Consider the following 26,903-nt stretch of genomic DNA (forward strand, 5'->3'; position numbering starts at 1 on the left):
CTGATTCAGCAGTTTTCCCTTTAAAACTTAAACTAGGAAACATAAAATGTCTAGATTTTCAGATCTCCGAGAGACTCCTAGAAATAGATTTTTAAACAGTGATCCATTGACAGAGGGAGCAAGGCTCCTTCCTGTTCTCACAACCTCAGATAGCCTTGAATGCTTGTTGGGTAAGGAACATGATTGACAGAGCTAGGCTTAACTTAGTGTGAGGGCCAAGGGCACTGAGCCAAGGAAACACCACTGGAAAGGTGCCCAGCGGAAACTCAACCACACGGGTAAGCTTCCACACTAAAGATTTTAATGGAACGGTTCCAAAAATATCTTCTGTAAGAGGAAATGAAATAGGAAATCGTGTGTTATTCCAAAAGGGTGAGGGGGTGGAGGTGAAAGTTGATAGAAGGAAGGGAAAGGAACCAAGCTGTGAAGGTGAGGACGGGTGAGGAGGGGAAGGGAGAAAATGGAGGGAGAAGTGGAAATAAACGCACAAAAATGAAGAGGAAGCAGCCCTTAGGAAGGTAAACACACACAGTAATGGAAAGAACAGTCTTGCCAAGAATAACAAAAAGAAAGTTAAAGCGAACAGCTAACATAGATGTGAGGGTAGAGAGAAAATGCTGAGCAGTGCTCAAATACAAGAACCTCACAACTCTGCATTTCATCACTGACCACATAAACAGGAAAAGGAAAAGAGGCAACCTACACTATGAACATGGATGTTCCACCCCGGGAAGCTGTGTTATCTCAGGTCCTGTTGACTAGAGACATGGAGATGACTGCGTGAGGTAAGAATTATAGCCCTAGCTGTTTCTATGTATTGTATATATTTGTCAGCAGGTCACCATGCCAGAATATTTTATTAATTTCCTGAACTGTGTTATGTTGTAGTGCTAATGTCTGTAATTTAGTGGATTAGAAAAACTACACCATATATCTATTTTATATAGAAGACTTTTTTATTTTGACTCCTTTCATGATAATAATGAACTGTCAGAGAGACACTGTTAGATGATCTGGCTTCTGCTCTGATGTGCCCTGACCACACACATTGCTCAGTCCTGTCCTGTAAGAGGTTAACATCAAGAGCTGTGTGTTTAGTTTATTCCTTCAGCATTCCAAAGCATTTTCCCCAGAATAAAAGTGTTCAGAAGACAGAGATCTTCTTTTGGGAGACAGGAGTCATAAAGACCACAAGTAAATAAAATTCTAGTAAATTTTACTGAGGAGACTCAAATCTAACTTCTACATTGGTCAAATAAAATTGATATTAGGTTCTCTACTCAAAATAACATTTATACAAAGTTTTTAATAAAAATTTTTCTGTTGTGATGAAATTCATGAATCTGATTTATTTAAAAAAATGTTTATACAATTTTCTTGAAGGGTGTTTGTCTGTGCTTAGATTTATAATTCTAGGAGTATATTATTTTAAAAAGGCATAACAATACATAAAGCCTCAAAGATTGTGTGCGACTAACCAAACTGTCTATTGCTTTACTTTATCCTCTTTGTTAGCTTTATAAGTTTGATATAATTTGGTCTTTTTGTTTAACTTTTAGAAATTGTTTCTTTCGTGGGCATAGTATTGCTTTTATAGCAGTTAATAAAATCATAAAAATTTACATATTTCACATTTGCTGGAGCAGTTGGTGACACATAAACTAAGAGAGAAACTTTAACCTTGGTCCTTTCATCATTGTAAAAGCCTTAGGATTTATCATTGTTATCTACATGAGCTTAAGATGTAAGAAAGGTAACACTTGGATGAATGAGCTCCTTTCAAAGATCCACTGGACTTGTGAGTTAAGAGGGTACATTGGAGCCCTGGAGTCACTCTGACAGAAGGAAGGAGCCAAGGACGAAGAAAGCAAGAAGCTATACTCTAGTGAGGTTTGGGAGATGTATCAAAGGAAATTAAGCAAAAGAATGAATAGCAGGGGTGCAGAAAGTAAGGAATACTGATGAAGGACTGGCATCCAATTTTAAGCAAACAGAAAAGGTGTCTAGAGAGTGTAGCCTAGTGGCAACATTTCAATTTTAATAATAGAGTTTTATTAAAGAGTCTCAATGGGACTGTCATTCAATTTTGGATTGAGCATGTGTGTCTCACTAATACTTGTTTTGTTTGTTTTGTTTTGTTTTGTTTTGTTTTGTTTTGTTTTGTTTTTTCAAGGCAGAGTTTCTCTGTGTAGCACTGGCTGTCTGTAATTCACTTTGTAGACCAGGCTGGCCTTGAACTCAGAAATCCGCCTGCCTCTACCCCCACGTTGTGGGACTAAAGGCATGTTCCACTACTGCCTGGCACTAATACTCTTACTAATACTCTTTTTGGTGATGGGATATTGTCTTAGTAAGAGTTTCCATTGCTGTGAAGAGACACCATGACCAAAGCAATTCTTATAAAGAACAACATTTGATTGGGACTGGTTTACAGGTTCAGAGGTTCAGTGCAGTATGATCATGGCAGGAAGTATAGCAGTGTCCAGGATGGCATGGCACTGAAGGAACTGAGAGTTCTACATTTTGTTCCAAATGTATTCCAAAGAAGACTTTGCAAAGCCCACCTGTACGGTGAGACTTCCTCCAACAAGGCCACATCTATTCCAACAAGGATACAACTCTTAATAGTATCATTCCCTGTTGGCCAAGTATTTAAGCTCATGAATCTGTGGGGGCCAAACCTATTCAAATCAGTACATATTTTAAACTTAGGTTTGCTTTATATAAGTTTAATGTCAATTGTATGCCCTGTTTTAGTAAGAACAATACAGATTCTGTATCTGTGGCTCCAGTCAGATATCCCTTAGTACAAATTTTGTATTGGTGGCTCCAGTCAGATATCCCTTAGTACAAATTCACTCCAAGATATAAATACTAAACAAAAGGGCTAGGGAGGAGGAAGGAGGGAAAGGAGGAGGAGAGAGAGGAGAAGGAGGGAGGCAGGCTAAGGATCTAGGGAGGAGGAACAGCATTGAACAAGGAAGCAGGCTTCCGTCCCACTTTCAATGCTTCAGAAGAGGAGAGGTTGACAAAACAGCCACTGGCTGTTGAACTATTACCAGCATCATGTTTTTAGCAATACTTCAGCAGAGCTTTAAAGAGTTTTTACAGCAAAACCATTATAGCAAACCACCCCCAAACACCTCAAGATAATATCCAACTAAGTTTAAACATTGGTATAAAATTCAGCATAAACAATGAAGACAAGGAAAATGATAGCACATATACCTCTGTTGTACGATTAATCTTTCTTAGAAGTATCACTTAGAAGTTTAATGGGTTACAAATGTCATTTCTAATTCTTTTTCTTTTGAACTTGCTCTTTTTTTAAAAGAAATCTATTTATTCATTATATATATATACATATGTACACTGTAGTTGTCTTCAGACACACTAGATCCCATTCAGGTGGTTGTGAGCCACCATGTGGTTGCTGGGAATTGAACTCAGGACCTCTAGAAGAGCAGTCAGTGCTCTTAACCATTGAGCCATCTCTCCAGCCCCTGAGCTTCTTTTTAAATGTAATTTTTTATTGATTCTTTGTGAATTACTTATCATGCACCCCAATCCCTGTTCTTTTGTACTTCCCTCTGCTCTTAGGACCTCGTCCCCCAGATGGGGAGCAGGGAAGAAAAAGTGGAAAAAAAATCTCACTGGGGAAGAAAAAGTGGAAAAAAAATCTCACTGGGGAAGCTTCAGTGTGTCACAGTTTCCCACAGTGTGTACCCTTTTGACCATACATCCTCACTTGTAAATGTTCATTGCAATTGAGTCTGATTCAAGGCCTCTGGCTTCTGTTTCATTGTCAATACTAGATCCTCACAAGGGCTTTACTCAGATATCTGTTGTTGCCCTATGTAATGGAGATCCTGCAGCTTAAGTTTTGTAGGACCTTTTATATGCTTCTGTAGTTCATTAATGAGGTAGATGTTTGGGTAGACCAACTGAAAGTTCTAGATCTGCACCTGGATAGTTACTGAGCTGCAGCTCTCTTATACTCACACCACAAGTGCAAGCTCTTCAGCACTCCCCTGTGTAGCTCACCCATCATCACAGCTAGCATGGGGCAGAGCCAGCTTTCCTACTCTCATGCACTGGGAGCCAACTATGCACCTTGCCCAGACAGCAAAGTAGAACTGACCTTGGTGGTAGGTGTGTGTGTGTGTGAGCAGGCCCCGAGGGTGTGAGTAGGAAAGCTGTCCCTAAACTTGTGGGAGAGTCATCTGTCCTTATGTGTGTGTCCTTGCCTACAGCCCTGTCATGAGAGTAGGAGAGCTGCCCCTGCTCCTGCTACTCACCAGTTGCAGCACATGGGAAGACATGTGAGTCATTTCCATTTCTAATAATTATCTTGCCACATGTGGCTAGAGATAATACAGTAATGGTTAAAAAGCCTCCATGCAGTCCTGTTAGTGTTGTAAAGAACCTAAAATCTGGAACCAGTAAAACTCACAGAAGTTCATTCTTGCCCTTCAGAGTTTCTGAAAAGTATTTTTTTAAAAAAGGTGTGGGCGGAAAAAAGAAAAAGAAAGAATAACAGTGGGGCAAGACTTACATTCTAAGACCAAATGTGAAAGTCAAATTTGGTAGTTCTCAGTGAAAATGGGGAACTTTCACAGGGAGGGTTTGAGAGACAGGAGCCATCAGAGCTGGCTTTTCTTGTAACAGAGTCATCCAGAACACCAGAAAGAGATGTTTCACCTATCACTGTTTTGTTTCTCTTTGAAGGAGAAGTAGGAAGAAGAGGAGGAGGTCTGGAACATAGTTTTCATTTCTAGTTTGTATATAACTTTTGAAACATGATCACAATAGACTTGAAAAGATCTTCAAAATATAACCTCACCCTAAACTTTTTTATGGTACTGTCTTAGTCAGGGTTTCTATTCCTGCACAAACATCATGGCCAAGAAACAAGTTGGGGAGGAAAGGGTTTATTCGGCTTACACTTCCATATTGCTGTTCATCACCAAGGAAGTGAGGACTGGAACTCAAGCAGGTCAGGAAGCAGGAGCTGATGCAGAGGCCATGGAAGGATGTTCTTTACTGGCTTGCTTCCTCTTGCTTAGTCAGCCTGCTCTCTTATACCAGCCCAGAGATGGTCCCACAAGGGGCCTTTCCCCCTTGATCACTAATTGAGAAAATGCCTTACAGTTGTATATCATGGAGGCATTTCCTCAACCGAAGCTCCTTTCTCTGTGATAACTCCAGCTGTGTCAAGTTGACAGAAAACTAGCCAGTACAGGTACCACATGGAGTAAGACATGATTCAAAACCCTTAATATTCCTATTGCTTCACAGTAGCATTATAACTGTATAGATGGTCACTGAAATGAATTATTTGAGGCTTGATGAACAGAGGAGTCACTCTATGAAAGTAGCTGTGTGATATTATTTGTGGATTAGTTAGAATACAGTTATGTGCTCATTTATTTTAAAGAAGACAGTGTGTGGGGGTGGGGTGGAAATGACTGGACTGCCCCACCTAAAAAGAACTTGAGTAATCCAATCTGCAAAGCTGTCACCAAGACTTTTCGAACAGGGGAAATGGAAGCTATACTCAAAGAGCAGATGCACTGTGCTAATTATGCACCTAAGGGAAATTGAACTTTCTTTTCTTTTTCTTTTAAAAAAAATTTATTACATCTTTTCTTTATCTACATTTCAAATGTTATCCGCTTTCTTAGTTTGCCCTCCAAAAATCTCCTATCCCTCCCCCCTATGTCTCTGCTCCTCAACCCACCTACTTCTGCTTCCTGGCCCTGGCATTCCCCTATGCTGTGACATAGAATCTTCACATGACTAAGGGCCTCTCCTCCCATTGATGACTGAAGGCCATCCTCTGCTACATATGCAGCTAGAACCAGGAGTTCCACCATGTGTTTTCTTTGACTGGTGTTTTAGTCCCAGGTAGCTCTGGGGGTACTGGTTAGTTCATATTGTTGTTCCTCCTATGGGGCTGCAAACCCCTTCAGCTCCTTGGGTCCTTTTTCTAGCTCCTTCATTGGGGACCCTGTGCTCAGTCCAATGGGTGGCTGTGAACATCCATTTCTGTATTTGTCATTCACTATCAGAGCCTCTCAGGAGGCAGCTTTCTCAGGCTCCTGTCAGAAAGCTCTTGTTGGCATCCACAATAGTATCTGGGTTTGGTAGTGGTCTATGGGATGGATCCCGAGGTGGGGCAGTCCCTGGATGGTCATTCCTTCAGTCTCTGCTCTGAACTTTGTCTCTGTAACTCCTTCCATGGGTATTTTGGTACCCCTTTTAAGAAGGATCAAAGTATCCACACTTTGGTCTTCCTTCTTGCATTTTCTAGGGCATAGTTTCGCTCCTTGTGCTGGAGTTCTCCCTTTATTATCCTTTGAAGGGTAGCTATGATCATAGTGTACCATGTGTCCTTATTACAAGTTGGACTACCTTTTAGGTATATGACCAGGAGTGGTTTTGCTGGATTTTCTAGTAGTACTATATCCAATTTTCTGAGGAACCTCCAAGCTGATTTCCAGAGTGGTTGTACCAACTTGCAATCATACCAGCAATGGAGGAGTGTTCCTCTTTCTCCACATCTTTTCTAGCATCTGCTGTCACCTGAATTTTGATATTAGCCATTCTGACTGGTGTGAGGTGGAATCTTAGGGTTGTTTTGATTTTTATTTCCCTGATGATTAAGGATGTTGAACTTTTTTTCTTAGGTGCTTTCAGCCATTTGGTATTCATCAATTAAAAATTCTCTGTTTAGCTTTGTACCCTATCTTTTAATAGGGCTATTGCTTCTTGAGTTCTTTGTTTATATTGGATATTAGCCCCCTATCAGATTTAGGATTGGTAAAGAGGTAGAAGCCCTTAAAGAGGAAACACAAAAATCCCTTAAAGAGTTACAGGAAAAAACACTCAAATAGGTGAAAACAAGGAACAAAAACATCCAGGATCTAAATATTGAACTAGAAACAATAAAGAAATAACAAATGGAGACAACTCTGGAGATAGAAAACCGAGAAAAGATATCAGAAGCCATAGACGCAAGCATTACCAGCAGAATACAAGAGACGGAAGAGAGAATCTCAGGTGCTAAAGATTCCATAGAAAACACGGACACAACAGGGAAAGAAAATGCAAAAAGAAATTTAGGACACAATGAAAAGACCAAACCTAAGGATAATAGGTAGAGAAGAGAGTGAAGATTCCCAACTTAAAGGGCCAGTAAATATCTTCAACAAAATTATAGAAGAAAACTTCCCTAACCGAAAGAAGGAGATGACCATGAACACACAAGAAGCCTACAGAACTCCAAATAGACTCAACCAGAAAAGAAATTCCTGCTGACACATAATAATCAAAACACCAAATGCACTAAACAAAGAAAGAATTTTAAAAGCAGTAAGGGAAAAATGTCAAGTAACATATAAAGGCAGACCTATCAGAATTATACCAGACTTCTCACCAAAGACTGTGAAAGTCAGAAGATCCTGGGCAGATGTCATACAGACCCTAAGAGAATACAAGTGCCAGCCCAGGCTACTATACTCAGCAAAACTCTCAATCACCATAGATGGAGAAAACAAGATATTCTATGACAAAACCAAATTTACACAATGTCTTTCCACAAATCAAGCCTATAAAGGATAATAGATGGAAAACACCAACACAAGGAGTGAAATTACACCCTTGAAGAAGCAAGAAAGTAATTTTTCAGCAAACCCAGGCAAACATAATTCAACCTCTAACAGGAAAATTAACAGGAAGCTACAATCACTTTTCCTTAATATCTCTTATTATGAAAATTAATATTACCTACGAAAATCCATCAATGTAATCCACTATATAAACAAACTCAAAGACAAAAACCACATGATCATCTCATTAGATGCAGAAAAAGCATTTGACAAGATCCAACACCCATTCATGATAAAAGTTCTGGAAAGATCAGGAATTCAAGGCCCATACCTAAACATGATAAAAGCAATCTACAGCAAACCAGTAGCCAACATCAAAGTAAATGAGAGAAGCTGGAAGCAATCCCACTAAAATCAGGGACTAGACAAGGCTGCCCACTTTCTCCCTACCTTTTCAACATAGTACTTGAAGTATTAGCCAGAGCAATTCGACAACAAAAGGAGATCAAGGGGATACAAATTGGAAAGGAGGAAGTCAAAATATCACTTTTTGCAGATGATATGATAGTACATATAAGTGACCCTAAAAATTCCACCAGAGAACTCCTAAACCTGATAAACAGCTTCGGTGAAGTACCTGGATATAAAATTATCTCAAACAAGTCAATGGCTTTTCTCTACATAAAGAATAAACAGGCTGAGAAAGAAATTAGGGAAACAACACCCTTCTCAATAGTCACAAATAATATAAAATATCTCGGCGTGACTCTAACTAAGGAAGTGAAAGATCTGTATGATAAAAACTTCAAGTCTCTGAAGAAAGAAATTAAAGAAGATCTCAGAAGATGGAAAGATCTCCCATGCTCATGGATTGGCAGGATCAACATTGTAAAAATGGCTATCTTGCCAAAAGCAATTTACAGATTCAATGCAATCCCCATCAAAATTCCAACTCAATTCTTCAACGAATTAGAAGGAGCAATTTGCAAATTCATCTGGAATAACAAAAAACCTAGGATAGCAAAAACTCTTCTCAAGGATAAAAGAAGCTCTGGTGGAATCACCATGCCTGACCTAAAGCTTTACTACAGAGCAATTGTGGTAAAAACTGCATGGTACTGGTATAGAGACAGACAAGTAGACCAATGGAATAGAATTGAAGACCCAGAAATGAACCCACACACCTATGGTCACTTGATCTTCGACAAGGGAGCTAAAACCATCCAGTGGAAGAAAGACAGCATTTTCAACAATTGGTGCTGGCACAACTGGTTGTTATCATGTAGAAGAATGCGAATCGATCCATACTTATCTCCTTGTACTAAGGTCAAATCTAAATGGATCAAAGAACTTCACATAAAACCAGAGACACTGAAACTTATAGAGGAGAAAGTGGGGAAAAGCCTTGAAGATATGGGCACAGGGGAAAAATTCCTGAACAGAACAGCAATGGCTTGTGCTGTAAGATCGAGAATTGACAAATGGGACCTAATGAAACTCCAAAGTTTCTGCAAGGCAAAAGACACCGTCAATAAGACAAAGAGACCACCAACAGATTGGGAAAGGATCTTTACCTATCCTAAATCAGATAGGGGACTAATATCCAACATATATAAAGAACTCAAGAAGGTGGACTTCAGAAAATCAAATAACCCCATTAAAAAATGGGGCTCAGAACTGAACAAAGAATTCTCACCTGAGGAATACAGAATGGCAGAGAAGCACCTGAAAAAATGTTCAACATCCTTAATCATCAGGGAAATGCAAATCAAAACAACCCTGAGATTCCACCTCACACCAGTCAGAATGTCTAAGATCAAAAATTCAGGTGACAGCAGATGCTGGTGAGGATGTGGAGAAAGAGGAACACTCCTCCATTGTTGGTGGGATTGCAGGCTTGTACAACCACTCTGGAAATCCGTCTGGCGGTTCCTCAGAAAATTGGACATAGTACTACCGGAGGATCCAGCAATACCTCTCCTGGGCATATATCCAGAAGATGCCCCAACTGGTAAGAAGGACACATGCTCCACTATGTTCATAGCAGCCTTATTTATAATAGCCAGAAGCTGGAAAGAACCCAGATGCCCCTCAACAGAGGAATGGATACAGAAAATGTGGTACATCTACACAATGGAGTACTACTCAGCTATTAAAAAGAATGAATTTATGAAATTCCTAGCCAAATGGATGGACCTGGAGGGCATCATCCTGAGTGAGGTAACACATTCACAAAGGAACTCACACAATATGTACTCACTGATAAGTGGATATTAGCCCAAAACCTAGGATACCCAAGATATAAGATACAATTTCCTAAACACATGAAACTCAAGAAAAATGAAGACTGAAGTGTGGACATTATGCCCCTCCTTAGAAGTGGGAACAAAACACCCTTGGAAGGAGTTACAGAGACAAAGTTTGGAGCTGAGATGAAAGGATGGACCATGTAGAGACTGCCATATCCAGGGATCCACCCCATAATCAGCATCCAAACGCTGACACCATTGCATACAGTAGCAAGATTTTATCGAAAGGACCCAGATGTAGCTGTCCCTTGTGAGACTATGCCAGGGCCTAGCAAACACAGAAGTGGATGCTCACAGTTAGCTAATGGATGGATCACAGGGCTCCCAGTGGAGGAGCTAGAGAAAGTACCCAAGGAGCTAAAGGGATCTGCAACCCTATAGGTGGAACAACATTATGAACTAACCAGTACCCCGGAGCTCTTGACTCTAGCTGCATATGTATCAAAAGATGGCCTAGTCGGCCATCACTGGAAAGAGAGGCCCATTGGACATGCAAACTTTATATACCCCAGTACAGGGGAACGCCAGGGCCAAAAAGGGGGAGTGGGCGGGTAGGGGAGTGGGGGTGGGTGGGTATGGGGGACTTTTGGTATAGCATTGGAAATGTAAATGAGCTAAATACCTAATAAAAAATGGAAAGAAAAAAAAAGAAATATAAATGAAGAAAATATCTAATATAAAATCTAAAAAAATATTTTAAAAAAAAGAAAATTAATATTACCAACATACCCTAATCGATTGAAATTCAAAATATGAGGAATTAGAAATTTGTCAGTTGTCATCCTGTGGTCTCTCTAATTTGGTAATGGGAGAAATAGTTCCATATACACTTTCTGCTCGTTAGTACATGGCAAGGTCTTGCTGTGCCCCACACAATGGACTTGAAATCATGCTTCTCCTATCTCAGTCTCTCTATTAGCAGGACTGTTTATTTCTTTTCTTTTCTTTGCTCTTTATTTTCTCTGTTTAGCTCTGACTGTCCTGGAACTCACTTTGTAGACCAGGCTGGCCTCAAACTCAGAAATCTGCCTGCCTCTGCCTCTTGAGTGCTGGGATTAATGGCATGCGCCACCATGCCCAGTACTGTTTATTTCATGTTTTTACACTATTTTATCATTTTCAGAACAGCTTACATATTTCAAAATTATTTATACAGCAAAAAGAAATGTAGACAATTAATTTGGGAGGTGGCTTTTAAGAGAACAACAAAGAGTGAGACTGAAGACTTTGATTGATATTTATAATTATTGTATCAATTTTGAAGAAGACGACTTTATAAGTTACTCTTATTCTGAGATGAACAATTTTCAAAATCATCACAGCCAATGAACAAGAACCTTACCCTCACCTAATGTCTATGCCACCTTCCAAGTAGAACCATTGTTTATTGAAACAGTTGATGAATGACTTCATGAATAGATCATCTTAATACACACACCATTTCTTAAATGAACATAACCTGTTCCCTGGGGGCTGAGAATCGTGACAATCACTCAAGTGAAACAGCTTTGACCATAGCAGGAAATCTGTATCCAAAAATCTTGCCTACAATTCATTCCTTGGTGCACCAGAACTGTCAACTCTCAGCTTAGCTACTATGGAGGTAAAATTCTTCAGTGATGTGAGGGACATTGAAGTACAGCCTTATTACAATGAACTCCAATGTCCAAAAACTGTTCTTGCTTTGTGTTTGTACAAATGTCATACAGTTAATATATTTGGTGTTATTTAAAATTTATATTGAGAAAAAAAGTATGTATTTTCAGTATTGCTGTAGACAAACATCTACATAAGACTTGTTAACAGATTCTGTTAATAATGTTAACAGAGTCAGATAAATTGAAATTATGTATCTTTTCTCATCATAATAAAATAAAACTTAAATCAGAGAGAGAGAGACAGAGAGAGAGAGAGAGAGAGAGAGAGAGAGAGAGAGAGAGAGAGAGAGACTGGAGAGAAAATGGAGATCTCCCCTGATTCCTGGAGTCAGAACACTCCCTGTAGGCAAGTTCTCCTCTGGCAGGGAAGGTGCACAGAGGATTGAGGATCAGCTCTACCTCCTGGCTACAGATGTAAGCCCGTAGGACCCTGTCCCAGAAGCTCTGTTGCCTCTGTGACCTGTGCTCTCATGAGTGGACCAGCCTTAGAGAGACACCAGAGAGAAAATGGAGATCTCACCTGAGTCCTGGGGTCAGAGCACTCCCTCGAAATTGAACTTTCCATGGAGACTTGTTGATAGTGTACTTGCTTCTCTCTTAGAAAAGGCTGCTTTAAGCTAATTCATTCTTCAAGTCGATTTATCCTCTTATTTAACCAGCTGGCATATTTTCTTGTACACAATACCAGCTCAATATTTGCTGGGTACATCAAGTTAAAAATAAGTCTTAGATGTTTGTGTGTGTGTGTGTATGTGTGTGTGTGTGTGTGTGTGTGTGTGTGTGTGTGTGTGTGAGAGAGAGAGAGAGAGAGAGAGAGAGAGAGAGAGAGAGAGTTATATTTCCATGTTTCTTATAATTAAGGAGAAATATACGTATGCTTAAAAGTTATTCTCACTAGAAGTCTCTGGGATGTTGAGATTACATTAAATCTAAGTTATCTCCTTATGAGTAAGACCAGGGCAGGGAGAGATAGATGTGTCTCTGGACACAAAAACTGCAGAAAATGCCATTTTCTTACTGTGCAAGAGATAGGTGAATTGTGAAAACAGAGACAACCAGCCTGTTAGGCTCACACCTCATCTCTAAAGCATCCAGACTACCTCTTAGAAGGACATCTTTTCTCTCAGTTTCTTTATGATCCCCTGATAAAATTCAAACTGTTTCTTTCCTTTCCTGACACAGATTTTCACTGTGCCATGAACCTTACTTTAGTAAATTGTCATCACAGAAAACGTCTTCATAAAGGCATTTCTTCCTTTGGCTTCATAGTGTGTTTAGCTTCCAGGTTGCTTGAGGAAGTCTGTAGGAATGACAATTACCTTGTAATAGCATCTTAAATACATCCTTGTTTTATAGGTTGTGTTTGGAATCCACTTCCTTATACTGTAGGTATGTTAGTTGACGTTTCATTGCTGTGAAGAGACAATGTGATGAAGGCAACTCTTATAAAGGAAAACATTTAATTGGAGCTGGCTTACAGTTTCAGAGGTTCAGTTTATTATCATCACGGTGGGAGGCATGGTAGTGTGCAGACAGACATGGTGCTGGCAGAGCCAAGATTTCCACATCATGATCATTAGGCAGCAGGAGGGGACTGGATGTGTTTCACATTCACTTGGCATGGCTTGAGCATTTAAGACCTCAAAGCTTTACCTCCACAGTGACATACTTCCTCTAACAAGACCATACCTCCTAATAGAACTCCCTATGGGCCAAACATCCAAACACCTGAATCTACAAGGACCATACCTATACAGACTATCACAGTAGATTTTGTTAGTATTTAAAATTACATTTGGTTTTTCATGATTCATGAGGAAAAAAAAAGTAGAGGATTACCACAGACTAGTTTCTCTTTTATTCTATGCAAAATTGGAGGATTTTTAAAAAACAATATCTGATTTAGAATTATGAACAAAAAGAATTTTTCCCTATCACATTAGAATTTCTCTCTTGGGTCTCATTTAGGGAACAGTGGATTACTTGCTATCTCAGATTCTAAGACATTTACCTGTGGTGAGTGGGTAAAGCATTGGCAAGGCCTCTCAAAAGTCCTGTGCTCCAGAGGCAAAGGAGAGTGGCCCCTGGGTTTTGGTCTCCTTCCTCTGAAGCCAGAGCATAATGACTTATCTTCTAAATTTCAAGAACAAAGGGGAAAAAGTGAGTTGGTTTCCTGTTGTTGCTGTTAACACATAGTGACTGAAAATTACACAGATTCATTCTTTCCTGTTATGAATGTCAGATATCTAGAATCTGTTCAGGTTCAGCAAGGGCATGCTCCCTTGAGTCACTTGAAGAGTATGCATTTCCTTGTTCTTTGCAGCTTCTGGAACTGGAAACCATGCCTTCTTCAGTTAATGGTCCTTCCCACCATCTAGCTGCTAGGATATCACCATGCCATCTGCTTCTACTGTACCTCCCTGAATGCATTTCTTCTGTGATACACTGTAGCTCTTTGATTCTCCTTGTGATGTCATTTTGGGAAATCCTGGAAAACTTACCAAAATCTTATCCCAAGATCTTTTGCTTCACAATGTATGAAAATTTCTCCTTTTCCTTAAGAGAGTTCATAGCTAAAGACACAGATAATTGTTTATAAACTTTATCCACCCAACACAACAGTCTTCTGGCCTTTTATCCTTTTAGGATATGGAAGAAGATGTTTCCTATTTTTCAATGTCTTGAAAATTTATGCAATAAATACAATTTGTTTTAATAGACAAAATGCAATTTCTGTGTCACGGATAATTTTGTATTTTATAAGAATTTATGAAATAAATATATTTACAGTTGTCAATGAATTACTATTAAAAACTAAACATGACTATAAAATCTAGTTTTGAAGCATGAAAACATAGCCGATTCACAGGTGAAGAAACTTAGATGCTGTGAGATTACACAACATGCAAACAAGGAGGAACTGGTAACCTGCTGTAGCAGAGAGAAGAATGAGGGTAAGGCTCAATCCAGAGGTAGAAAGGGAATTCATCTACAAGCTAATCTTTATTAGGACTCTCTCGATCTATCCATCACATATTCATGAGCATGCCCTGGAATTTTGGGTGTTCCAAACTCTGAAGATACCAAGACAAAAACCTTTGCCCTGGAAAAGTCTTAGTCCACTGGACCAGAAAAAGCAGGGTGCTGCTAAGACAAAATTGGAGGATAGCCAATTCTTCCTTGATAAAGAGGAGGACTGGAGTGCAGTCTCACTGGATTTTGAAGTGTTGAAGTACAGTTTGAAAAACAAAAGTGTTCCAGACAGTGATTGATTACAGTCAGTTCTAAAGTAGCATGGGTATTGAAGATGGTGGAGGAGAGGTAAACAAGAGTAGAAGTCGGCTATACTCAGGAATGCAATAAAGACTAAAGGAGGTGACAATGGGAAGGTCAAAGATGCAAAACTGAACAAGAAGGGAGATGTAAGAAGAGCAACTGAGTAGCATCATGATGGGGGAAGTTATGCCTCAGGAAGATGGGACAAGTTTGTAGGAAGAGCTAAAGGGAGTAGACTCGTGGGAAATTGAGGGTGTTAGATCCAGAGCAGGCAGAGGGATCCAAGTTGGCTTTAGATCCAGAGCAGGCCAAGCCTTTACTCTACTTTCATCTCCATCCTCTAGCAGGAGCACGCTTGTTCCAAAGTCTTTTTAAAGGTCCATTTCCATGGTAGCCAGATCTGGCCAAGCATTTCCAAGCCCAGGGCATCAGTGCTTGCTCCTTATTGTTCTAACTTTAAGTTTTTGTTTCCTCTTTACTTTTGTTCTTTTCTGGAAGACCTCTTTACTTTTCTTCTTTTCTGGAATACCCTTTGTAACAGCTATTTTCATGTGGCAGCACTATTCCACGAGCTTTGCCTCTCTTAGGCGTTGTACCAATCCTCTCCTCTAAGAACTGTAAATATTCCCATTTGGTAGGTCAGAAAGTCTCAGTAACTTGTGAACGGTTAAAGGATCGAATCTGCCTGGCAGAGCAACTAGATCTTTAGAAGTCGGCAGCCCCTCCAGTTACACGCTGCTTCTTCAGCAAATGGAAAGTTATAGAGCCAAGGCTCATAGGTCCTAAGAGCAGAACTGACATTCAAGTCTAGGTCTCTCTAGACCCCTGGCTGTTCTTATTCACGCTACTGCATATGCACTAGCATCCCTCCTAGAGAACCATCACAGTCTAATAAGGTGTGGCCTCCAGTCTGTTCCCTGTGGTTCTCCTAGGAGCCTTTCCTTCCTCAAGCCCAGGTGGGAAATGCTGATTGAATCTCAGCAGAGCAGAAAGGCAGCTGTGGCACATATGTTGCAGCATAAGGAACTATGGAAGTATTGCCTGTATTTCATATCCTCATTCAAATCTCTGCTCTCCCATTCACCTGCCACCACGAGGAGCATGGTTTCCTTTTCAACAGGATAATCTGATTGCTACTTTTGCATCTGAAAACTAAGAGATTCATATATCCTGCCTGGATGGGAGCATTTTTCAGTCTCAAAGCCCATAAAAATATTGTGGCATGAATGGTTCAGCTGAAACAACAGAATGCTACAAAAATGAGTCTACAAAATGTGCTTGAAATATTAGTCATCAACATGGTATAAAGCACCCTTTCTCCACAGAGGCAGGCTTGTGCCTGATTGCTAAGTACACTTTCATCTGCAGGACCAGGTGGAGATTGTTGGTTTATGTTCTGGAAACTCTTAACTACCTAAATCTGTCTGCTGGTGAGAAGATTAAAGAGCGGGAAGTATATCCCATTCTTCTATGCTCCCTGATATTCTCCCAGGGCTGATAGAAAGCAGAAGTCTACTCACACGCTACAGAAACTAGACTACATATATACAAAATTCACACACACACACACACACACACACACACACACACACACACACACACACATATATATATATATATTCAGGAATATTTTATGAAAATGCATTCTATTTATAATCCAGTGATTCAAAAAATTGCTCTTGTGTGCATGCATGGAACAGATGTGTGTGGTTAAGGGAGCATGCATGCACAGGTGCTTGAGGAGGTCAAGAGGCCAACCTCAGGGTTCATTCCTCAGGTACTCTGCATCTTTCTTTTCTCCTTAACACAGTCTTTCAGTGGCTTGGTATTTGCCAAATAAGTTAGTCTGGCTGGTCAGTTCTCCTCCCAGCCTTGAGATTACAAGTGTTAAAAATACAAACCTTTGCAGCTGGCTTTTTGGGGAGGAGGGGATGTGGGTGGTTTCTGGGAATTATATTTGCAAGACTAACACCTTGCCAACTGAGGTATTTCCCAGTTCTCCCAAAATTTGTTTTGAAAGTAACCTGGAAATAAACAGTTGTCCTTTTTTTTTTTTTTTTTTTTTTTTTTTTTTTTTTTTGTATCAGTAGAACCATAAAAAAAATAAAACTGTAGATAAAAGGAGAAACAGGAATATTTTAAAACTAGTGAATGGAATCAATTTGGTGTCATGTAGAGATGTGATTGGTGGGCACAGTATTCAGCTTTCATTTAAAATGATGAAAGTATTTTTTGAACAAAGAAAATCTCTTGAGAATTTTTTTTTCAGAATTTGGCCCAAGTTTCCCACTGTTTTTATTATTAGAAAGACTAGTCATCCTTATCTGTTTAGGAGAGACAGTTTTAGGATTTCCCTCTATGTTTTTGTTGAGAGATTTCAGTTTTTGCAAAACGTATTCAGCTTGAGGGAATGTCACTCTGATTGCGAGGAGAGAAAAGGTGTCGTGCTCTGAGGACTGCTGGGGCCATTGTCCCCTTGGAAGCTTCCAGTGGCAGTAAGGGCCCAGTCAGCCAACATCCACAGTATGACTTCGAATATTTTTTTAATAATGGATTCAGAGAGCTTGAATACGTTGGAAGCGTTGGATTTTCACATGCATTCTGAACACTGGGGATTGATACTCTGCTTTAATTAGCAGCCGTATTGATGCTTACACTGTAGAAGGTGTTTTGCCGTGGAAGGCACACACCTCATTTAAGTAACTGGTTCCTTCACAAGTCACCTGCCAGCACAGCACACTTCCTGGATGCCAGCAGCTTGCCCATTTGTCAAGGCGCCAGCCTTTGGTGACTGCTTATAATGGATTTTCCTGTTTGTTTTATGAAGAGTTTTATTCAAATACTTTAAGAAGTTTGTCAGCTTACAAGTGAACAGCTCTCAGAGTGTGACCCGAACCAGTGTAGCAAGCTGAAGCAAGGTGCCAGCAACCTGCTTGCGGTGGGCGCCGAAATCCCAAGAAGCCTGGCTTGCCTGGCTGAGCAAAAAGCTTTTCCTGTTTTTTCTTTCTTTTTTTCCATCAAAGGCAGGGCCAGCTCAGTGAGATGTACTGGACATGTGAGGTGGATATTATTGTAGTTCTGGGGTAAGGCCTGCTGAAGTGGAAGCATGGAATATATATGTCTGGGGATCCCAGGAATACTGCCGCCAAAATCCTATCTACCTCCTTGAGTTTTCATCCTGCTGGTCTTAATTTAATGGCTAAGACCTCATGCCTTCTCTAGCACATGCTTTCATAGGCTTGATCGAATCAGAGACCTCAGGAGATGGGAATTTGTTGCATATTTTCCTCTGTCTAGCCAAGGGACTAGCCAGCTACCTCCTGGGAAACTCACATGGACAATAGTTTCTTAGAATAGCTTGGGGAAGAGGAAAAGGAGCCCAAGAGTTATCAGATTTGCCCCATTAGTCAGTCACAAACCAAAGCTTGTGCAACCCCACAGTTTATCCCTGCTGCAACAGTTGATCAGAGGGACATACAGATAAGCATGGCAGGTAAGAGACACCTCATGGAATGTGACAAATGAACAATTTTAAACCGACATTTACTTTTACAAGTCAGTCATTTAAGTGGGTTCTTTGTATGGAGCATTTTCAATTTTTATGTCACCTTAGAGACTTTTGCATTTCTTACAATTCTTCTGCACATTAAAAATGAATTATAGTCTCATCCACTTTCAGAAAAAAATTTGGAAGAAATTTTAAAAGCAGACAAAGGCCACATGTGCCTCAAGATGCTCCAGCAAGGACTTTCTCTCTTTGATCTCCTGATGACAAAGGAAAAGAAGGATCCAAATCTTTGTATGAATCTAGTATTTGCTGCCATTTAGAACTATTTTTTTCTCTTTCTCCCATTAGCTAGTGTGCGTCTTAATATTTCCTTGGGAAAAATCATGTAGTCAGAAAGAAAGAAACAGTGGCAAGCCAACATTCCAAGCCAGAGTGCCCAGGCATCTCTGTGATAAACAGAGGGATATCCCCACCCTACACCCCAGCCTCCCCACCCCACACGGGACAGCAGTGACTTTTTGTGCAAGGTGTAGTACAGACTTTGCTTGTCTCCACTTGCTGAAGTTTATCAACAGCTCTGAGGCTACTTTGTAACATGTATTTCTTAGAAGAGTTATTAAAGTCTCTGAAGAGTTAAAAAAAAATTGCCCAAGGCATAGGACCTATGAATCCAGGCCTTGTGGTCCAGAGCTCTGCCTGGGGATCTGTACCTATGACATCTGCTCTTAAACTGGTCTTTGGCCTTCTCTTTTGATTTCTGTTATATGGGCCATGACTCATCTTTGCAGATTCTTTAAAGTATTCTAACAAGTCTTTGGAGAACAGAAACCAGGCTTCATTTTATATCCAACAGCTACTAATTTCATATTTGCGGGATGAGTGAACTGAATTTAAGCGTTTAGGCCTCTGTGATTTTGAACATCAAGGAAGAATTTTAGTAGGCCCATATTTCCTGTACTGCAGCCCTAATGGGGGCCAAACTATTCTTTCCCCAGTATGAGGACATCAGATCCCAGAGTTTGCTCATTGTATATTCAGCCAGTAAAAATGAACAATAATGAGAAAAGGTCTTATTCTGGACTCATTTGGATAGGAATGTAGTTTCTGTGAGTCTTCTGATAGGCTCACCCAAACATCTGCAGACTGTTTAGTTTCATGTATACATCAGTGCTAAAGAGAGTTCAGAAGCTGTACTGTCTCCAACACCGTGAGACATCGTGCATGTTTACCAACATCTTGGGAACCACCCAATAAATGGAAACCATGTCTGCTGAACACACACACTGTCATTCTTCAGAGAGAAAGCTTTTCTCTGCAAGATGATAATTGTAATTCATGTGGTTTTATGGGTGGGGATATGAATATGTGAAACTTTAGTACGAATTCACTTTCCAGTGATCCCATAATACACTTTAGGTATGTGACCAAGCAGCTTGATTATGGGTTATATCTATATCTGTATATTTTGAGACAGGATCTCCTGACTGGCTTGGAGCTGAGTATGTAGACTAGGCTCGCCTAAAACTCACAGAGATTCCCCTGCCTCTCCCTCTCCAATTCGGGCATTAAAGGCATTCATAAGCATGCATTGCTGGCCAGAGATATAGTTTAAGAAGTTAAGGGGAATGTATAATGTAACTTACACTGTTTTTCTAGAACACACACAGAAATTTGATTCTCTTCTCTACAGCTTTTCCTCAGAACATAGGCTGTTACCAGGCATTGTTTAGGAGCTGGTAAATATTTGTCAGGTGGTTTAAATGATGAAAGCTTATAGATTAATATAAAAATTGTGAGGTCCTTAAAGATCTCACAAATTCCACTGTTGATGCTTGATATTAGTAGTTTTCATTTTGTTACTTTTAATTATAAAAGGATGTAGTGGCTTGAATGAGGATAGCCCACATTGGCTCATAGATTTGAGTGCTTGGACACCATGGAAAGGCACTAGTTGAAAGAATTAAGCACCATGGCCTTGTTGGAGGAAGTATGTCACTGGAGTGTGTTCTGAGGTTTACTTTTTTTTTTATTAGGTATTTTCTTTACTTACTTTCAAATGTTATCCTCTTTCCTAGTTTCTCCCACCCCCAGAGACCCCCTACAACTTCCTCTCTCCCCCTTCTTCAATGAGGGTGTGCCCCCACCCACCCACTCTGGCCACCTCACCACCTTGGCATTCCCTACACTAGGGCATCAAATCTTCACAGGACCAATGGCCTCTCCTCCCATTGATGTCTGACAAGACCATTGTCGGCTACATATGCAGCTGGAGCCATGGGTCCCTCTATGAGTACTTTGGTGGGTGGTTTAGTCCTTGGGAGCTCTGGGGGATATGGTTGGTTGATAGTGTTGTCCTTCCTATGGGGATGCAAACCGCTTCAGCTCCTTTAGTCCTTTCTCTTATTCCTCCATTGGGGACCCCATGCTCAGTCCAATGGTTGGCTGCAAGCATCCACCTCTGTATTTGTCAGGCTCCAGCAGAGCCTTTCAGGAGACAGCTATATCAGGCTCCTATCAGCAAGTACTTCTTGACATCCAAAATAGTGTCTGTGTTGACTATATGGGATGGATCCTCAGGTGGGTCAGTCTCTAGATGGCCTTTCCTTCAGTCTCTCCTCCACACTTTGTCAATGTATTTTCTCCAGTGAGTACCCCATTTTTAATAGAGTTATTTGATTCTCTGGAGTCCAACTTCTTGAGTTCTTTGTTTAGCCCTCTATCAGATGTAGGATTAGTAAAGATCTTATCCCAATCTGATGGTTTCTGTTTTGTCCCATTGACAGTGTCCTTTGCCTTGCAGAAGCTTTGCAATTATATGAGGTCCCATTTGTTTATTACTGATCTTACAGCATAAGCCATTGGTAATGTGTTCAGGAATTTTTTCCTTGTGCCCATATGTTTGAGGCTCTTTCCCATAGCTGGATATAAAATTAACTCAAACAAATCAGTAGCCTTCCTATACTCAAAGGATAAACAGGCTGAGAAAGAAATTAGGGAGATGATATCTTTCACAATTGTCACAAATAATATAAAATACCTTGGTGTGACCCAAACTAAGCAAGTAAAAGATTTGTATGATAAGAAAGAAATCAAAGAAGAACTCAGAAGATGGAAAGATCTCCCATGCTCATGGATTGGCAGGATTAATATAGTAAAAATGGCCATCTTGCCAAAAGCAATCTACAGATTCAATTCAATCTCCATCAAAATTCCAGCTCAATTCTTCACCAAGTTAGAAAGGGCAATTTGCAAAATCATCTGGAATAACAAAAACCTATGATAGCAAAAAATATTCTCAACAATAAAAGAACCTCTGGTGGAATCACCATGCCTAACCTCAAGCTGTACTACAGAGCAATTGTGATCAAAACTGTATGGTATTAGTACAAAGCAAGGCAGGTAGATCAATGGAATAGAATTGATGACCCAGAAGTGAACCCAAACACCTATGGTCACTTGATCTTTGACAAAGGAGCTAAAACCATCCATTTGATAAATGACAGCATTTTCAACAAATGGTGCTGGTTCAACTGTTGGTCAACATGTAGAAGAATGTACATCAATCCATTACTATCTTCCTGTACAAAGCTCAAGTCCAAGTGGATCAAGGACCGCCACATAAAACCAGATACGCTGAAACTAGTAGACGAGAAATTGGGGAAGAGCCTCAAACACATGGGTACAGGGGAAATATTTCTGGATTTTCCAAAAGCTAAGCCAGGCCGTTTTTCTCTCTTTCTGCTCCCTGTGTATCTGAATGTAGAGCTCTCAGCTACTTCTCCTGCTCCTCGTCTGCCTGCCTGCTACCATAATGCTTCCCTGCCATAATGATAATTGCCTACAAAGCTGCTTACATCTCTGAAAATGTAAGCAAGACCCAATTAAGTGTTTTTAAAAAAAAGTTTTGATGGCCATGGTTTCTTTTCACAGCAACAGAAGACTAAGATAAAAACTAACATCTGAAATAAAAATTTATAGAAGATGGGTATATAAATAAAATATTTTTGATGGAATGAGTGTTTTATAACTTTTTAAAGATTTTGACATTTTATTTCATGTGTATGAATATTTTGCTTGCATGCGTCAATGTGAACCATGTGCATGCCTGGTACCCAAGGAGGTCAGAAGAAGCTGCTGTATCTCCTGAAACTGGAGTTAAGGAGGATTGTCAACTACGATGTGGGTTCTGGGAACTGAATCTGGGCCCTCTGTAAAAGCAACTCATGTTTTTAATTCCTGAGACATCTCTCCAGTCCCATAGAAGGGCTACTTTAAATTGATTGTTTTCTTATTTTATAGATATTAGTGATAACCACAAAACAAACCAACCACAAAATTAAAATCCAAGATTCAGAATGATAGCATGCACCATGCCATCAAATCCTGAAGCCCCATGTGTTCCTGTCTTCTGTTTTGCTTACCTTATACTTTATCAAGGAAATTCTGCTGAACACAGAAGTAGCCTTCCTTACAATCTTTAGACACTTGTAATTGAAATAAATTCCCATCCAGTTGAGAAAACCACTAGAATGACAAAATATTGAATTATTGATCTAATTCCTCATAATATCGGGTCATAAGTGTTACAAATGTGACCAATGCTGAGTATCTGTAGTATGGGCACAAACTGGGCCTTTGTGTGTTCTTGGCCACTGGACATATTCATGGAAGGTTGTTCCCTTTCTTGTTGGCCTAATTCTTGCCTAGCTTTTCATTATGGGACACTCTTGCATTTCTACACAAGTTTGAATGCTCTACCACACTTAGAGTTACAAAGATCATTGGGAGCAGGAGGCAGGAAGTTGGCAAGAAAATCTCATTAGTGAGTGAGACTTCATCTAAATCAATCATTCATTCATTTGTTCACTTGCTCATCCCCTGTTATTATGATTAGTTTTAATTGTCAACATGATCCAGTCTATAATCACCTGAGAAGAGAGTCTAATGAAGAATTGTGTAGAATACATTGGCCTGGGGGGGATACCTTACTTGGGTTAATTGAGGTGAGAAGGCTCACAGTGTATATGAGTGGCAAGTTTCATGGGCTCTGGACGGAATGAAAACGAGGCAGCTGAGTGTATGTGCATTAACTCACTGTGCTGTGCATTTGACAATGAATGTAATGTCCAAGTTCTTGGTGACTCAACTTCCCTGCAATGGTCATTTGTGAGCCACACAGGCCCTTTCTTCTTGCGGATGCCTTTCTCAGGGTATGTATCACAGCAATGGGAACCAACTTCAAACTCCACCCCAATGTCTTTTCTTGAGTACTATAAATTAAGAGCTCTTCTTTAAAAGCCTGGTGGTCCAGCTTTATATATAAAATCTACATTGTGGAAAATGGAAACCCCTAGGAAAGCAGGAATGTACAGATTCCTTTGATGAAGGTGGGTAGGTGTTCAGAGAAGGTCTGTAGTTGACAGGTCTGTGAGATGTTTGATATTAGGAATATGGTTGCTATTCTTTGCTTTGTCATACATACATATATATAACACAGAAATACTGGTGTTCAGAGGACATAGCTTTGCAAACAACCAGGAAAGAAGGCAAGGCTAACATGAAAGAAGAATATTTCTTGACTCTTTTAGATCAGCCTTTCCTGCATATCATGTAGTAATGAGTGACTCAACTCAACCCAAGTCAAAGCAGAAACACAAATGATGTTTGTGTTTTCTTCCCTTTTTTCTTCCCTGTGTTTTGAGACTGAGATTACCTGGGAAACAAGAAAGTAATTATAATCCTAGATGTTGGCAGATTTGTGACCACAACCCTATTTTATTTGTGTTTCCTTTATCATAGGGCAAAATTATCCACTATAACTTAGCTTCTGACTATCCTGAAACTCTTCTGGGCTGTGATGATATCACGAATGATCAGGTGCCATGAATATAAAAATTCTTAATCACTTAACTATCCATCACTTGTAATTGAAACTGAAGACAGTAAGTCATAAAGGATGAGTAGGGAGAGGAGCAGATGGGAGAGGAAACAGGTTCTGAGAAGTGCTCTGGAGTTAACCCTTTAGTAAAGCAACTCCATTCCACCTTCCTGGCTGCCTTTCTGTACACATCTCCATGGCTGAACTTCTTACAGAAGGAGGACAGTTGCACAGGTCAACCTTGGTCATGGGAGTAGGGCTATATTTTCTGGTCTAGCTGGAGGCCCAATTCGAGTATCAGGTAAAAGGTCAAGTAAGGTCAATAAAATCCAGCTTAGGGTAGTGGCAGCTGTTCTTATTTCCTCAAGTACTTTTCAATTTAGAAGTCTCAAGAAAAGCTGCTTCTCTCTGAATCATTGCCTTCCCAGGCTTATGGACCCCAGAAACCCTTGTACTTTCCATTGCTTTCCAAACATGGCTTTGTTTCAGGCCTCCCTGCACACAGATTGCAGTGATGTGGGCACACAATTCTGACAGGATCTGTAGCTTTGAGAAAAAGCACTTAGGTTTACAGGGGCATGCAGTACTGTTGGGCTCTATAAAGGTGGAAGCAGAAGCTGTGAGTTTTAACCCCTGCTAGGGAAATCCAGATTGAAGCACCTTTAGTGTGGCAGGATTCTAGTGCTCAGTGAGATGCTCAGTGAAAACGTCTGTGTTCTTTTTGGATCTTATCTTCAGATTTGTAGCAACAGTTGGTCATTTTATGTCTGGGTTCTAGGATAAAACAAAATCATCTAGCTCAAAACGTGTTTCCCTCAGAGCATCATTTTCTCTATCTCTGTCTCTCTCTGTCTCTCTCTGTCTCTCTCTGTCTCTCTCTGTCTCTCTCTGTCTCTCTCTGTCTCTCTCTCTCTCTCTCTCTCTCTCTGTATAGTTATATATGCAGGTTTATGTGTACGCAGTTGCATTTTATGAACCAGAGGTTGTTCTCTTTAATTTTTGAGGCAAGGCCTCTCCATTGAACAAAGAATCTAATATGGCCACTCTGACCAGTCAGTTTGCTTCAAGAATTCCCGATCTTGGCTTTTGTTTCTTCTTTCCCTGAAACTGAAGTTAGGGGCAAGTTGCCATGCACACAGCATTTATGTGGCATCTGGGGATTAGGACTCTGGCTCTTCTGTTTGCCCCACAAGCACTTTCACCTCTGAGTTTTACACATAACTTTTATATTTGAGATTAAAAAATGTGTGTTGAACACCAACCCATGAGCGGGGCACAGCAGAGGAGTGAAATAAAAACTGAAGATTTCTACTCTGCCTTTGGAGATACAAAGGAAATCATAGGTAAAAGTTTACAAAAGTTCACAAAAGTTCTAGGAAACTGCAGAAAAAGGTCAGATTAATGCTTTAACAAAGATGGACCTGAGGGTTTTCAGCAGGCTTCTTAGGCCTTTGTTTTTATTTTCATATAAGGCTTTTGGCCATCTGTTACTTTTCTTTATTTTTTTTCTTTATTTTTCTTTGTCAAATCTGATTTTTTCTTTCCTTTTTGTCCTTCCTTCCCTTCCTTCCTTCCTTCCTTCCTTCCTTCCTTCCTTCCTTCCTTCCTTCCTTCCTTCCTGTCTTTCTCTCTTCCTTCCTTTCTTCCTTCCTTTCTTTCTTTCTTTCTTTCTTTCTTTCTTTCTTTCTTTCTTTCTTTCTTTCTTTCTTTCTTTCTCCCTCTTTTTTTTTTCTGTAAGGATGCAATGTGATCATGACCTGGCTGCCCCAAGCTTGTTGCCTTGAGAGAGCAATGCTTGCAATCTAGGTATGGATTTTGCCATGGCAGGGAAAGAAATTAAATATCTTTGATATAAAATATAACTCAGGTGAGTTTGAACATAGCACTTTTAAAATAAGATAATTGCTAAACTGTTCTGTTGTCTGCTTCAATAGTCAATGCTCTACAAACATACACAGCAGATTACTGACGACTGAGGACATAACAAATAAAAGGATACATTTCTAGACTTTCCTTTGAAGAATAAAAGGCAAACAAAGAAGATGTTTAGTTGGGGAAAGGAAAACCTCAGGAAAGAGGTAGACTTGACTCTGACAGCTTATGGGTCTTGAACATCAACCTGGACAGACAAGACTATAGGCGGAACATGTGCTTTGGGGTCAGAGATGCCTGCATTGGATCCTGTGATGTTATAGGTTATTTTTAACAAGTGACTTTTTACTTTCAATTCCAATTATCTCACCTGGTTATGTACAGGCAATGAGCAGCATATGTGTAACAGTTATGGCATATAACAGACGGCAAAGTCATGTAAAGATAGTCTCCTTTGCTTAATTTAGGTGTCTATTATTATTATTTAACTGTCTATTTTGCAAGGTGCAAAATGCAAATCTTAAAGCATTTTTTTTATGGCAACATCTCCACTATAACAATAATGAATCTGTGTTCATTTTTGACCAGTGAACTTGACCTGGGAGTGTTTCCCTGGGTGCTCCTATGCTTCTGTGTGAAGTTGCCAAGGGTTCAAGTAGCCCGGGATTTAGAGCTACATTGATGTATGTGTACTATCTTGCTGGATAGCTCTCCTAGCTGGTAAACTACTCTACCATTTTTAGCTCTCATTACATCTGTAAAATGACAAGCTGACAGACTAAATTTCAAGAC

The 26,903-nt window shown here is 40.0% G+C and overlaps 1 long non-coding RNA gene across 4 annotated transcripts in view; it reads left to right on the forward strand.

Moving 5' to 3' along the window:
* Window positions 1-347: 347 nt before the first annotated feature.
* The window catches only part of Gm32067, a 153,271-nt gene continuing 126,715 nt past the window's right edge, over window positions 348-26,903 (forward strand). Inside the window, exons 1-2 of one of the 4 annotated variants that reach the window (XR_001781011.1) lie at window positions 406-429; window positions 681-785. This is a non-coding gene — a long non-coding RNA (predicted gene, 32067). Of the gene's footprint in view, window positions 786-26,903 lie in introns of all 4 variants that reach the window. The other 3 variants (XR_382673.2, XR_001781009.2, XR_001781012.2) reach the window with 3 other exon arrangements.

The sequence above is a fragment of the Mus musculus genome, chromosome 13, assembly GCF_000001635.26.
Source record: "Mus musculus strain C57BL/6J chromosome 13, GRCm38.p6 C57BL/6J".
Taxonomy (NCBI): Eukaryota; Metazoa; Chordata; class Mammalia; order Rodentia; family Muridae; genus Mus; species Mus musculus.